At 31.5% G+C, this 14,056-nt stretch overlaps 1 protein-coding gene across 1 annotated transcript in view; it reads left to right on the plus strand.

Moving 5' to 3' along the window:
* Positions 1-14,056, plus strand: part of CSMD3 (CUB and Sushi multiple domains 3) — a 1,577,676-nt gene that overhangs the window by 169,139 nt on the left and 1,394,481 nt on the right.

The following is a 14,056-nucleotide window of genomic DNA, read 5'->3' on the forward strand; positions in this document are numbered from 1 at the left end:
ATGCATGATTCAAGTCAGTGCTCAAATTCAGTTAAACAAAACTAAGCCAATTGTGGGTTATTCAACAGTTTGGGAAAAAAAAAAAAAGTTAAATCAGTCATAACACTGAAAGGATATTCATTCAATGAGGTACTCCCCCCCAAATGCTCACATGCACACTCATCATCATATGGAAATGGTCTTATTAGCAGAATTTAAATCAACAGATTGAATAGACTTGGGACCTTTGTCAAATCTGAAGGGTCCCTGGTTCCAAAGAATGGCCTCTCCATCCCACCAACATTAGTTGAACCTTAGAGGCTACTGGAAATTGTATACAATTGCAAATTGCATACATTTTGAGCCATAGGTACCTATACCAATTAAGTTCTAGAAACAGTTTAGTCACTTTTCAGGGAAAAACTGGACAAACCAATGGGAATGGTTTATAGTGTAAGATAATAGTTACAAATAGTTAACTAACTCAAATATCAAAAGATTTGAAAGTACTTGAGTTGGCTATTAAATAATATTTGTAATCATTTGGCAAAGTGTTATATAAGTGTCAACTATTAGTATCATTACATAATAATTTTGCAATAACATATCTGTATATATGCAATGGGTTATATCCTCCTTGTCAAAAGGATCTTCTAACTATCTTTCTATAAAAAAAGGACTTCTAGGATTAGACTTCAGAAGAAACGAATAATTACTGGTTTTATTATAACATAATGTGAGTAAATAGAAGAAAGTAAATTTAATATAAAATACAAATATTAATCTCAGGCTTTCATGAAAGAAAAGTAACATTGAATAGAAAAAAGGCAAATTTAGTTTTAAATAAATTAATCTTGCAGAAACGAATAGAAATACTGGTATAAAAATCTTGATGCTTTGAACTATGATATATCTTACATGACACTGCTCCTCCCCAAACTCCTGCTTCTAGGCATGTGACAGACTGTTGGAGCAATAAACACTGAGCCAGGAGAATTAGGTAATATCTAGTCTGCAATTGGATTTTCTGTTAAAGGATTGTAAACTATAACCCTGAGACTGCCTGATTTTGTACAGTCTGTGAGCTAGGAATGGTTTCAACATTTTAAAATAAAATTTTATTTTATTTAAAAATGTTTTTAAAGCATTCTTAACTCTGGCATAGAAAAGCAAATCACAGGTTGGCAATTTTAACTTGATGACTTCTGTTTTATATTATCCTGGGCAAGGCAACGGATACTTTCTCCCTCAATTTTATCATCTAATATCTTATTTCATAAAACTTTTATAGGGATCAAATGAGATCATATTCACAAGTTTTTTGTGGGCAGAAAAATATAAAGCAGTACATAATAAAAGAATTATTGTTTTTATTCTTGTCTGTATGTTTGCTTTGTTAGGATAAAATATCAATTAATGTTTACAATTCTTTTGTGAAATTTCTTAATTCCTATTGGAACTAATATCATGTGAAAGAAAGAACCTTAGCAGGGACTTAATTCAAGAGAATGTTTATGTACATAAAATATTATTAAAATGATATTTTTCAATTTGTTTCCCTCCATTTTGCCATTCTGCCCATTGAAATCTGCTGAGCCTCTACATTTCAGCTTAAACATAATATTCCCTACTGACTCTCAGTATTGACCTTGCACCTTGTGCTTTACAAGGAACTTTGCTGTTCTCGTTTCCATTTATCATAGCTATTCATTTAAGAGCTCCTTGGCAAACACTGCTTCAGTTGCCTGAGGACCAGCCTACTTAAGTTGGTAGAGATTGATCTTTAAGTTGGGAACAGAATTTTTCAACCTCAGTCAGTTAATTAGTATTTATTAGGATTTTACTCTATATCAGACATATGCCAACTGCTGAGGAAACTAACAAATAGCAAAGACAGTTCATGCTTTCAAGGAGCTCACAGTATAAAGGAAAAGTAACCTCAGCAATTCTCACAGACCATTTACTTTAGAGTCAAATCTCTGACTAGGAAATTTTACACTGGAGAAGCACCATAAATTGTGCCTGAGGAAAAAGACCATCATTTAGAGGGGGAAGGGAGATAACATGCTATGTAGGAAGTCAGAGAACTTTTGCACCCCCTCCTTACAGAAAAACCCCTGGGATACAGTGAGGTCACTGGTGGTGCCCATGTAGAAGAGAAGCATAACATCTGAGAGTTTCATACTTTTAACTATTTTAATTTTTCCTTAGGGGAGAATAAATGTTTCCTGTGCTTTCTAAATTACTTACTTCCAATAATCTGAATTGTCAGGTCTGAAGGAAACAGACATCCATTCAATCTTAGGTCACTGGTGTACTTAACTATAGTTATTTGTGTATACATCATATCTATCTATATACTAGGCTACTAACTGCATAAAGGCAGGGTCTTTGGTTTACCTCAACTTAGTATGATTTTGCACATAATATGGGGTCTTAAGAGATATTTGATGAATCAAATTCAATTGAACTTACTTCAACTTTTGTTTCTGAGGAAAATTTATTAAACCAAAGCTTTATGACAGGTTGTCCATGAAGAATTAAGCCTACTAAATTAAAATCTTCTGATCCATCTGCTAGATAATCAACTTCATACTCTTGACATATTTTAACAGTTTATACATACACATATATATTTAAAAACAAATACTAAAATATGAACAAATTTTGCTAGATAAGTACCCGACATATAGTGGGTGCACGATAAATATTTATTTATTCTTTTTTAATGTGACTAAATTTTGAGAACATTTACAATACTTCATTATATCCTGAAGCATAAAAATGACTTAATGATACAGAAATGTGTAAAAAGAAAAAATATATATTTCTATGTACATTTATTTAATTCTTAAAAATTAATCTAACTGTTGATATTGTACACATGAATAGACAGAGAAGTTTCATTTTTGTCAGCAAGAATAATTCTGTTATGAGTTTTCTGCACATCAAAGCAGATTTCAACTTATGTTAATGGTTCAGTTAATTAAATCAACTTTCTGAAGGCTCAGAAAAATTAAGGTGATTTGTCTAGGGTCAGATAGCTAGTACTTGGTAAAATAGTATTTGAACACATTTTCACTATGCCAAGGCCAGAATGCTATCTTGTCTTACAAAACTTCCTTGCACTATTTCTTTTTCATTATTGAAAATTAATATAGCTTAGTGGGTTGCTGGTATCATAGATTAGGAATAGGAAGCAGCCTGATATAGTGGTAAAAGCCTTAAATTTAGATTCACAATATCTGGATTGGAATTCAGATTCTCCTATTTTTTCTTTGAAGTATCACCTTTGCTCTACAAGATTCTACTTTCTTGTCTGTAAAATGGGGTTTATAATAGTCATGTTATCTAATTTGCAAGCTTATTGTAATAGCATAGTATCATAGAGAAGATAGATTTAGGGCAAAAAGGAACACCTGCAACATGATTTTTTTAAATGAGGAATTTAAGTTAAATAAGTTAAATGTTATGGCAAAGTGGCAAATAAGTTAAATGATATGGAGAAATAAATTCTCTTTGAATTCATGTGGGGGGTAACTACTGATGAAATATGTAAACCACAACAACAACAACAACAAATACAGAAGTAATAAATTAGGTTTTATTATAACTTTAGTACAAGTTTCTATTTCAGATGAAAAAACAAAATCAAAATCCTGAACCCTAATTTTAATTAGGATTCTGACAAGCTTTCTTATAGAAAAAAATTACATCAGAATGTGAGGGAAATGAGTTATTTATATATTACAGTCTTGTAAATTCCTCATAAACCATAAAGTTAAAGAAAGAACAGATTCAATATACCAAGCTTCCTTCAATGTCTCAAAATTTGAACAAACATCTAAAAAGTCATAACCTGGTACATTTCCTAAGGAAACAAATCTAGTTAAACAGACTCCATAGGTAAGCTAAATTACAGATTATACTACATTTAGAGCAGTGGTCCTCAAACTTTTAAAATAGGGGGCCAGTTCACTGTCCTTCAGACTGTTGGAGGGCCAGACTATAGTAGAAACAAAAACTATGAACCTCAGCCCAGTGCCGGAAGTGTGCATTGCTAAGGCGAGTTTAGGTGGAACTTTACTTCCAGTCTGATTTTGCCATAACTGGGCAGGCCGCATAAATATCCTCAGCGGGCCGTAGTTTGAGGACCCCGATTTAGAGAGTTCACAATGAGTTGATTGAGGGAGAAGTGATTTAAATGCCTCCAAAGAATTGGGAATTTAGTTTTCTTCTTCTAGCTCCTTATCTTACAGAGGCTCTTCTAGTTATTTGTCCTTCCTTTTTAAAGAGAACTATGACATAAGGGAGGTGATGCCATGACATCCAAATTAATTGCATTTAAGTGAAGGAGTGCTATATAAGGTAATCTGCCTCACTTTCTCATCCAGAACCAGTAGGTCCAGTAACAAAATGTAGATCAAGACAACTAGAGATATGAAATGAGAGACTTTGGTCTTTTTCTAAGTAATGATTTGGCCTTCATTTTCAAATCCCATGGAACATATTTTAGTCAACTCAATAACTTCTTACAAAGAACTCAGAACTCCCCAAATAATGAGAATTATAAAAAGGAAAGGAAAAATATCCATAAAAATGATATGACAAAAGTGGTCATTTTGAACATTCAAGATTTGTGCTATACAGGTAATATAGGAAAATGGTTTCAGGTAATATAGGAAAAGATTTTATAATTGGAGGCTATAACTATAAGCATAGTTATTTTATCATTTAGCAAAATTGTTAGATGTTTTTTGAAACCGCTCTTAACAAAATGATCCTTAGTCCACAGTTAAGTTTTCTCTCAGACTGTTCCTGTATTTCATTGGTATAAGGAAGTCCCTTTATCTAAGGATTAGCATCTGCTATGTACTTATAGTTTTTGAGCAGGGATTCGTAAATTTTTTTTTGATGGAACTATTTGTTTTGTTTTGTTTGTTGCTTAGGTTTAAAATTAAGGAAATTGGGGAAGGTAGTTGGTGTCGTGGATAGCACACCAGCCTTGAAATCAGGAGGACCTGAGTTCAACTGTGACCTTAGATACTTAACACTTCCTGGCTGTGTGACCCTGGGCAAAGTCACTTAACCCCAATTGTCTCAGCCAAAAAATAAAAATAAATAAAATAGGAAATTTACTATAGCTTAGCACAATTATAGAAACATAATAGGTGCATAATAAATATTTCTTGATTGGCCAAAATTTCATTTAGACAATAATAATAATCATATATATTTTCCCTTTCAAAATTGTAAATTCCAACATATCATAGGTACTATAGGGTTGATCTTGCATCAGAAAAACTAGAGTTCATACTCTACCTCAGAATGTTAATTGTATATAAGAATGAGAAAATCACTTAATTTTCTGGATGTGCTCTTTTTTTTTTTTTTTTTTTTTTTTGAGAAATGAGGCTTATATGAGAGAAACTTCCTTCAATTTTTTTTTTTTACAGTTACTCTTGCTAAATGTATTTCCCCCATTTATTTCATTCTCTCTCCTTTCACCTTGCTCTTTCTCAAAGATGTTTTACTTCTGACTACCCCCTTCCTCAATCTATCCTCTATTCTATCTTGTCTCCCATCGACACACATATAGATAAACCTTTCTTTTATCCCCTTCCTCTCCTACTTTCCTATAGGTAAGATAGATTTATACACCCAATTAAATGCTAATTCTGATGAGGCTAACATTCATTCACTCCCCCTCTTTCCACTTTCCCTCTACTGTAAAAGCTTTTTTCTTGCCCCTTTAATGTGACATAATTTATCACATTCTACTTCTCCCTTTCTCTCTCTCCAAGTACATTCCTCTCTCATCCCTTAATTTCACCTTTTTTATATGTCATCCCTTCTCATTCAACTCACATTTATGCACTCTCTTTATACTCCCCCCTAACTGTCCTATTAACAACCACATCTCTGAAAGTCCCCACATCATGACACTTGAAGGAATTTCAAATCAGCCTTTACTGATGCAGATGTTGCTTGTGAATTGGGAATGAAATAAATTGGAGGCAAACAGGAACAGGACAGAGGTCAGAGAATGCAACTGCCATTTATTTTCCTTGTATTGTTATCATCTTCTCACATGAAGGGATCTATTCTGCTAGTCAGAATTAGATTCCTAGTAGCTATTAGCAGCTGGCTCCCATAATACTGCTCTAATAATGAAAAAAGCACTTATGAGTTACAAGTGTCATCTTCTCATATAGGAATGCAAGTATTCCAAGTTCATTAAGTCCCTTATGATTTCCTTTTCCTGCTTACCTTTTTGTGCTTTTCTAGAGTCTTTTATTTGAAAGTCAAATTTTCTATTTAGTTCTAGTCTTTTCATCAATAATTCTTTAAAGTCCTTTATTTCATTGAATATTTATTTTTCCCCTAAAGGATTATACTCAGTTTTGCTGAATAGGAGATTTTTGGTTGGAATCCTAGTTCCATTGTCCTCTGAAATATGACATTCTAAGCCTTTGATTATTTAATGTAGAAGCTGCTAAATTTTGTGTTACCTTGACTGTGTCTCCATAATACTTTAATTGTCTTTTTGTTTTTCTATATGATTGCAATATTTCCTCCTTGACCTGAAAGCTCTGGAATTTGGCTCAAATAATCCTAGGAGTTTTCATTTGGATATTTCTTCCAAGAAGTGATGAAAGGATTCTTTCAATTTCTATTTTACCCTTTGGTTCTAGAATATCAGGAATTTTCTTTGACAATTTCTTGTGAGATGATATCAAAACTGTTTGTGTGATATTGCTTCTCATCAGTATAGCATTATTATGTTTTTATCTTTTCCTCCATAATTTTGCATTTTAGAATGAGATTATAACTCAACTCTGCCTAAGGCTTTCTTTTCAACTACCCAATTGCTGATTTCAATCTTAGACATATGGTTCACATTTCCAAGTATAAAACATAAACACTTTGTCCTTGTTGAGTTCCTTGAAATTAATTGTTGGTGTTAGCTCTCATATGTTAAATTTTATATTGAGTTTAGGTTTGGTTGAGACAAAGTCCTAAAAATCCATGTGTTAATTGAATGTCCATTTATTTTTGTTCAACATTATGTTATTTTTGCTGGAGATGATATTTTTGGCCATGATATTTTGGTCTACTTCTTGAATGTTGAGATATATACAATTTCAGGATCTAGTATTTTACTGTAGTAGCTGATAAATTCTGTACAATTCTAATTGTAGCTCCAATATATTTAAATTATTTTTGTTTTGTTTTATTTAGTTTCTTGCAAATTTTTCTTTTTGATCTGGGCATTTCAAAAGTTAGCAATAATATTAATATTTATTTTCCTTAAAGTATCTTTTTGAGGTAGTTAGTGGTGGATTTTTTTCTACTTTCTATTCTAATACTCCAGGGCAATTTTCTTTGATTTTTTTTTATATTATTAGATCAAGCTTCTTTATTTGGTCATAACTTTGAAGTAGTTCAATTATACTTGTTTTCTCTTCTTTATCTGTTCTCCAGATCTCTTGATTTTCTTATGTTTTCATTCTCTCTTTTTTTTTTTTTTCACATTTTGTTATTTCTTGGTCTCTTGTAGCTGCACTGACTTCCCTTGCACTATTCTAATTTTCAAAGAATTATTATTTTTTTCTTTAAGACTTCATGTCTTCTTTACTGGTGGGGTTAAGTTTTTTATTTTATAGTAATTTTCTTTTTTATGGTTCTTTTTTTTAAAGTTTTTCCTCTATATCTTTCATCTGAATTTTTAAAGTCTATTTCTTGAGTTTTATAAATTCTTTCTGAGCAAGTAACTATTTAATTTTACTCTTTGAGATAGAAGAGGCTTTTTTTTTAACCTCACTCTTCTCCTGTGAAGATGAACCCCTGTAATACCTATTCCCAAACTAAATTTCTATTGTTGGGTTCTTTCTTTTTTGTTCATTTTTATTTTTTTTCATGAGAATTAACAGTTTAAGCATCTCTAATTCAGGTTGGGGGAATGATGCCTCTGGGTTCACTTCAGTTCTCCCTGTCTGACCTAGAACTCCAAACTAACTACTCCATTCTCCTTTAAGGGCCCATAGCCAGTAGCAGCATCCCTATCCCACTGATTCTATACTCACTTAGTGTGCTGATTCCCTTTCACCCAGAGCTGAGTCTTTGTAGCATAATTAGGCCTAATTACTCCTTATCAGTAGAGGTTGCCTCTATTGATAAATCAGAGAGTTTTCTCTAACTCATACTCTCCAATCCTTTGCTGCCTGGTTGGTAAGAGGCCCTATGATTCAGGCTGAGGCTCTTTTTGCATGTGTTTATATACTTCATACAGGTTAAACCTCCAATCCTGGCTCTTTCTTCTGATCTTCTCAGATTGTCCCTGTCCCAAGTCTTATTTCTTTTTCACTAATTTATATTTGCTCTGGGGTGCAATATATTTTTTTTGTTTGGATGGAAATCTGGACATCTTGGAATTTTCTGACCTACTATCTACCACCTTCTGAATTTTTTTTAATGAAAGGGAATATAATCTAGAGGATATTTGAGAAATATATGGAGTGTGTGTAGGCTTTAATACATACATTATAAAGAAGAAATTAGAAAGAATTATGATAAGTTTATAAAACAAGTACATAAAAGATAAAGGATTGGCTGGTTACATGACAAGAGTGGACTTAATCTGATAGGCAGATCTCTATCTTCTATTGGTATAATCAAAATTTCAAGAAAATTTGAGGAAAGTACTCAGGATATTGAGTAGATCACCTATGGAAAACTCAAAAAAGAATGTATTATAAATGCAGCAGAAAAGGGGCCTCTGTGAATGGGCTGCAATCTATACTTTTGGTGGAAACATTTAAATCAATGAATTTACAGATATGCTAAATATATATATATATATATATGTATATATACATATATATATATATATATACATATTCCATATATATAGGGAATTTTGAATTTGAGAAAAGACTGGATAACATTTCTAAACTTATTGTTCCCTTAAGGAAAATGACTGATATCAATGAGAAAAAAAAACTATTCTTTCTGAAAAGTAGTAACCAAAGACCTGAAAATTATTTTCCTAAGTAAAAGATGAGTAACGATAAAATGAAATTGCCCAAAAACCATATAGCAGTTAAAGTCCCCATAATCTAGTTCCTATATTAATTGCCTTTTACATTCACAGTTACTGTCAAAACATTAGACATTGACAGTATCTCTAGACTCCATGTGTGAACTAGATATTTGGAATTGGTTATTCTCTCACTTCTGTCAACTAAGTATCCTTTTCTTTACCCTTACCATCCCAAATGAATCTTTTTTATTTAAAAAAAAAAAGTGTATATACTATTCTCTATAAGAGACCTTTTCTGCACTGTCAGGAATTTCCTACACATGTCAATATTATCTCCTCTTGAGATTCATTTGAATATACTTTGTATGTACTTATAATACATAGTGACTATAACATGAGACATCTCAGTATCACAGTGGATAAAGAACCAAGCCTGGAATCAGGAAAACTTGAATTAAAATCAAACTTTACAAACTAGCTAGGTGACACTGAGCTAATCATTAACCTTGCTCTCCAAATTCCTCATGTGTAAAATGGGAATAATGATCATTTTCAACCTTGTCATGTTGGGAGCATCAAATTGGATAATACTTGTGAAATGTTTAACACACTGCTTGGCACATAATATCTGCTATATAAAATATATTGTTATTGTTAAGTGTACATTAACCATAAGTTGTTTGCAGGTAAAAAAAAAACAAAAAAACAAACTTCATGTTTTCTCTTACTATTTTCAGTATCTAACACAGTACCTTCCACTTAGTAGGTGTTTAATGAGAATTAAATTCAATTGATTTAAACAACAACTAAAATTAAAAATGCTTGAATCTTATATTTACTTTTAAAAATATTAAGATGCATGAATTGGCCTCTATGAATAATTAATGGATTAACATGAGCATGTTATTTTAGGTCATATATTTCTTTTGCTAAAATCATCAAGGTTATGGGGCTTAGAAATCTATAAAACAGTCCATAGATCAGATTGTAGCTGAAGGGACTCATGCTTGTATTTAAATCTGAGGCTCAAATTGGAAGCTGTTCAGGCAGAAAACTAATAGAAATGGGTGATAGCTAATTAACCTAAAGCTTCAAAGTAATTGCTCTTCAAGAAGTAATTTAAATAGGCCTATTCATTTAGTTTTTTTGCATTTCATAAAAAAAAATTTATTTTTATTGCATAAATAAAAATACATTAATACACATATGATTTTAATGTGTGCTCTATATAACTTATTACTAACATGAAAATTTTATTCACATATTTTGGTGATTTTTGTCATCTTTGTTTTTCTCCATATTTCTCCTTATCTTCTCTTTTCAGAGAGGCATCATTTAGATATATATTAAAAAAATAAATGTCAAGAAGAATAGATGATAGATAAATAGATGGATAGAAGGATGGATAGATAGATATAGATAGATCAGAAGAAAGAAAAAGAAAAATCAGTGATTACTATTCAGGAAAGAGCAAATTTTTGTTTTATGTGACAATTCCCATTTGTGCTTCCCAGTCTTTGCCAAAAAAAAAAAAAAAAAAAAAAAAAAAGAAAAAAGATGAGGGGGAACATTCTTCTCATATCTCTTCTTTGAGTACAATACAATCTGCTTCTTTATAATTGTTTTAACATTCAGTTTGGTGATTGTTTATTTCATGTTGTTATTATCAATGTGTGTATTGTTTTCCTGGATCTGCTTACTTTGCATCATCATTAAAATGTTTTCATGCTTCTCTACATTCAAAATTCTTATAGTTTAAGGAACATTCATCACATTCACAAATCTGTTTGTTTAGACATTTCCCAATCAATAGACAGCTACTTTGTTTCCAGTTTTTTGCTACTCCCCCCCCCAAAAAAGTGTTATTATACATATTCTGATTTATATGGAGCTTTAGTTTTTGTCAATGACCTCCATTATGTGTGTACCTAAGCAGTGCAATTTCTGGATTGAAAGGAATTGCTGTTTTAGGCATATTGTGCAATTCAAAGTTGTGTTCCAAAATGATTGTGCCAATTTATAGTTCCAATAATAAAAGCACTATTATACCTGTTTCCATAGCATTTTCAGTATTTAATTTTCCTATCTTTAGTTATCTTTTTTTTCAACTTGTTGAGTGTGAAGTAAACCTCAGTGTTGTTTCAGCTTACATTTATATTACTATTAATTATTTGAAGCATTCTTTCATATTTGTTAATAGTGTATAATTCTTTTGAGAATTGTTTATTCATCACTTCTTAATTGTAAAATGATGTGTTTAATATTTAAAGTCATTCAAAATTTAGTTCTATTCTCTTTCCAGGTTGATTACAAATTATTTCTCCTTAAGTACTCTATCTTCCAGCCAAGTTTGCCTACTTGTTATACTCTACACAAAATATTCTGTCTCCTTTCTGAATGCTTTTACAGCATCTATAAGCCCATGGCTAAAATGCTTGCCTTTCTTATTTCTGCCTTGAAGCCCTTATCTTCTCTTAAGTTTCAAATTTGGTTCTCTCTCTATCAAGTGGTTTTTTTATGATTTCTTTAATTGTTAGTAGTATCATCTCACCCTCCTCGTCTCCAAAATAATTGATATTTATAGGTGTAACAATAGATAGTGTCCTACTTGGTGTTAGGAAAATCTGAATTCAAATCCTGTTACAGACCCTGGACACAACTATTGGTACATATGCCTTGGAATAGAGGTCATATTAGATATAGCGATATACTAGCAAAAGTAGATGGTTTCAAGTACCCTGGGTTGAATCACATTTCTGATAATAGATGTGATCAAGAAACTTCAGCATATCACATAAAACTATAAGCATCAGTTGACTGATCTAATGCATAGAAGTAATAACATTTGTATCATCAATCTTACAAGATTCTTTTCAGGAAAAAGATAATTTTTAAAATGTTGTGTTATGATGAGTTATCATGGGGTCAAAGAAGAATTTTACATTGAATCCCAAGTGCAGCAGAGTCAACTATTACAACAAAATTCTAGTCTAATTTGGAGCCTATCTCTGCCTTCACAGTAGTTTCCTTCATCATACTTTCTGGATTTCTATGAAAATATTCACTGCTTTATTACAACCACACTGCATCTGACAGCATAATCTTACACTTTAATGTAGAAAAAGATATCTCATGCAATATTTTTAAATGATGTCCTCATCCTAGTGCCTTGATTTTTATTGGTGATAGTAAATATTGATTCTTTATTAAGCAGTTTCCAACTACTTAAGAAAAATGAAGTTGTAATTAATGAAAACCACTTAGAAATATCTATTGCATATTTTTATTTTAGCACCAATGTTTTTGGAGTAATTTTGATTACTTCAATTCATAGGAAACCTTAAAATTGAGTTTATTCTGGCAAACATTAAAATAGTTACTGAGCTAAAATGTGGTAGAAAGGTAGGGATGACAACTTTAAAGATATTATCAAGGAGGACTTTAACTAAGTAACATAAAAGATCTCATCAAAACCAAATATATTATTAGAAATAGGAGAGGACTAGTGAAATAGCAAGGAGAAGGTAAAGTAGGAAATGATAAAAGACTCAGAGGAAGTCTTGGCTCACTTCAATTTGCAACCATAATTTTGTTGATTTCTTTTATACTATTATTTGCAGACAAATATTTAGTGTAAATATACCTCAGCATATCTGAATGAAAAAAAAATGAAGTTGCTTTTTAATTTCATGGAATTGCTGTTCCTACTAATGTGATTACTTAAATAATTCCACAACTGAGACTGTCATCTAAACACCTAGTTATTAGATTATAAACTCCTGGAGAGTAGGAGAGCAGCACAATACTTCTAATCACACAAGTTCACATTATCAACAATTCTCTCTCCCTCCTTCCCTCCTTTTGTCCTTTCCTTTCTTTCTACAAGATCACCTGAATCCATCCTTTATTTTCCACTCACACAAATCACCAGCATAGTCCAGGCCCTTATTAATTATCACTTGGACTACTAGAATAGCCTTCTAATAGATATCCTTTCTTATGCCTTTTAACTCTATCTTCTATCCTCAGCTGCCAAAGTGATTTTCCTAAAGCACAAATCTGACCATATCATACTCCTTTCTCAAAGTTTAGTAGCTCCTTAATTTTCCTATATATAATTTTTCATATACATACATATATATATATATATAAATGATCATATAAATATAATTTTATAATATAAAAAACTTACTTAGCTTTTAAAGCTTTTTATAACCTTGTCCTCTACTTGTCCAATCTTCTTAAATTTTAATCTCTTATGCACAAAGATTTAGTTCCTTTAAATCTATGAGTGTATGTGTGTATAATTATGTATGTATATATATACATATATATATATATGAGTATGTGTATAACATCTCAGTCTCAATGCCTTTACATCTCATTTATATCTCAAACTTGAGATACTTCCCCTTTCAACCTCTGACTCTGAATTCCTAGCTTTTTTTGAGACCTAATTCTTACCTTCTCAGAAAGACCTTTTCTGGTCAGTACAGAAGCTAGTGCTATTCCCTTTAAGATTACCAGCCATTTACTTTTATTTATCTTATATGTTTCTATTTGCATATTGTTTATCTTCCATTATAATGTATGTTATTTAAGGACAAATACTGTTTTTTTATCCTTCTTTATATTTCCACTGTTAGGCCAGTTTCTGGTTTAAAAAGAAAATATCAATTGTAAAATAAATGCTTGTTGATTGACTATGTCCCCAGCTTGAAAGAAACAAGTCTTTATTAAATACCTATATATGTGATAAGCTCTTTGCCAATGCTTTGCAAATATCTCATTTAATGTAGCAATGTTATAATGTAGATGATGCTATTATCCCCATTTTACAGTTGAGAAAACTGAGACAGAGAGAGGTTAAGTGATTTGCCCCTATGTCAGAGAAATGGGTCAGTGTCTGAGGCTGGATTTGACCTCTGGTCTTCCTAAATACATGTCCAGTGCTCTAGCCACTGCTTTATAAATACTAATTAAATTCAGATTTGATTTAGTGATTGTTTTTTAAATGATGACACATTTCAATAA

The sequence above is a fragment of the Sminthopsis crassicaudata genome, chromosome 1 (assembly GCF_048593235.1).
Source record: "Sminthopsis crassicaudata isolate SCR6 chromosome 1, ASM4859323v1, whole genome shotgun sequence".
Taxonomy (NCBI): Eukaryota; Metazoa; Chordata; class Mammalia; order Dasyuromorphia; family Dasyuridae; genus Sminthopsis; species Sminthopsis crassicaudata.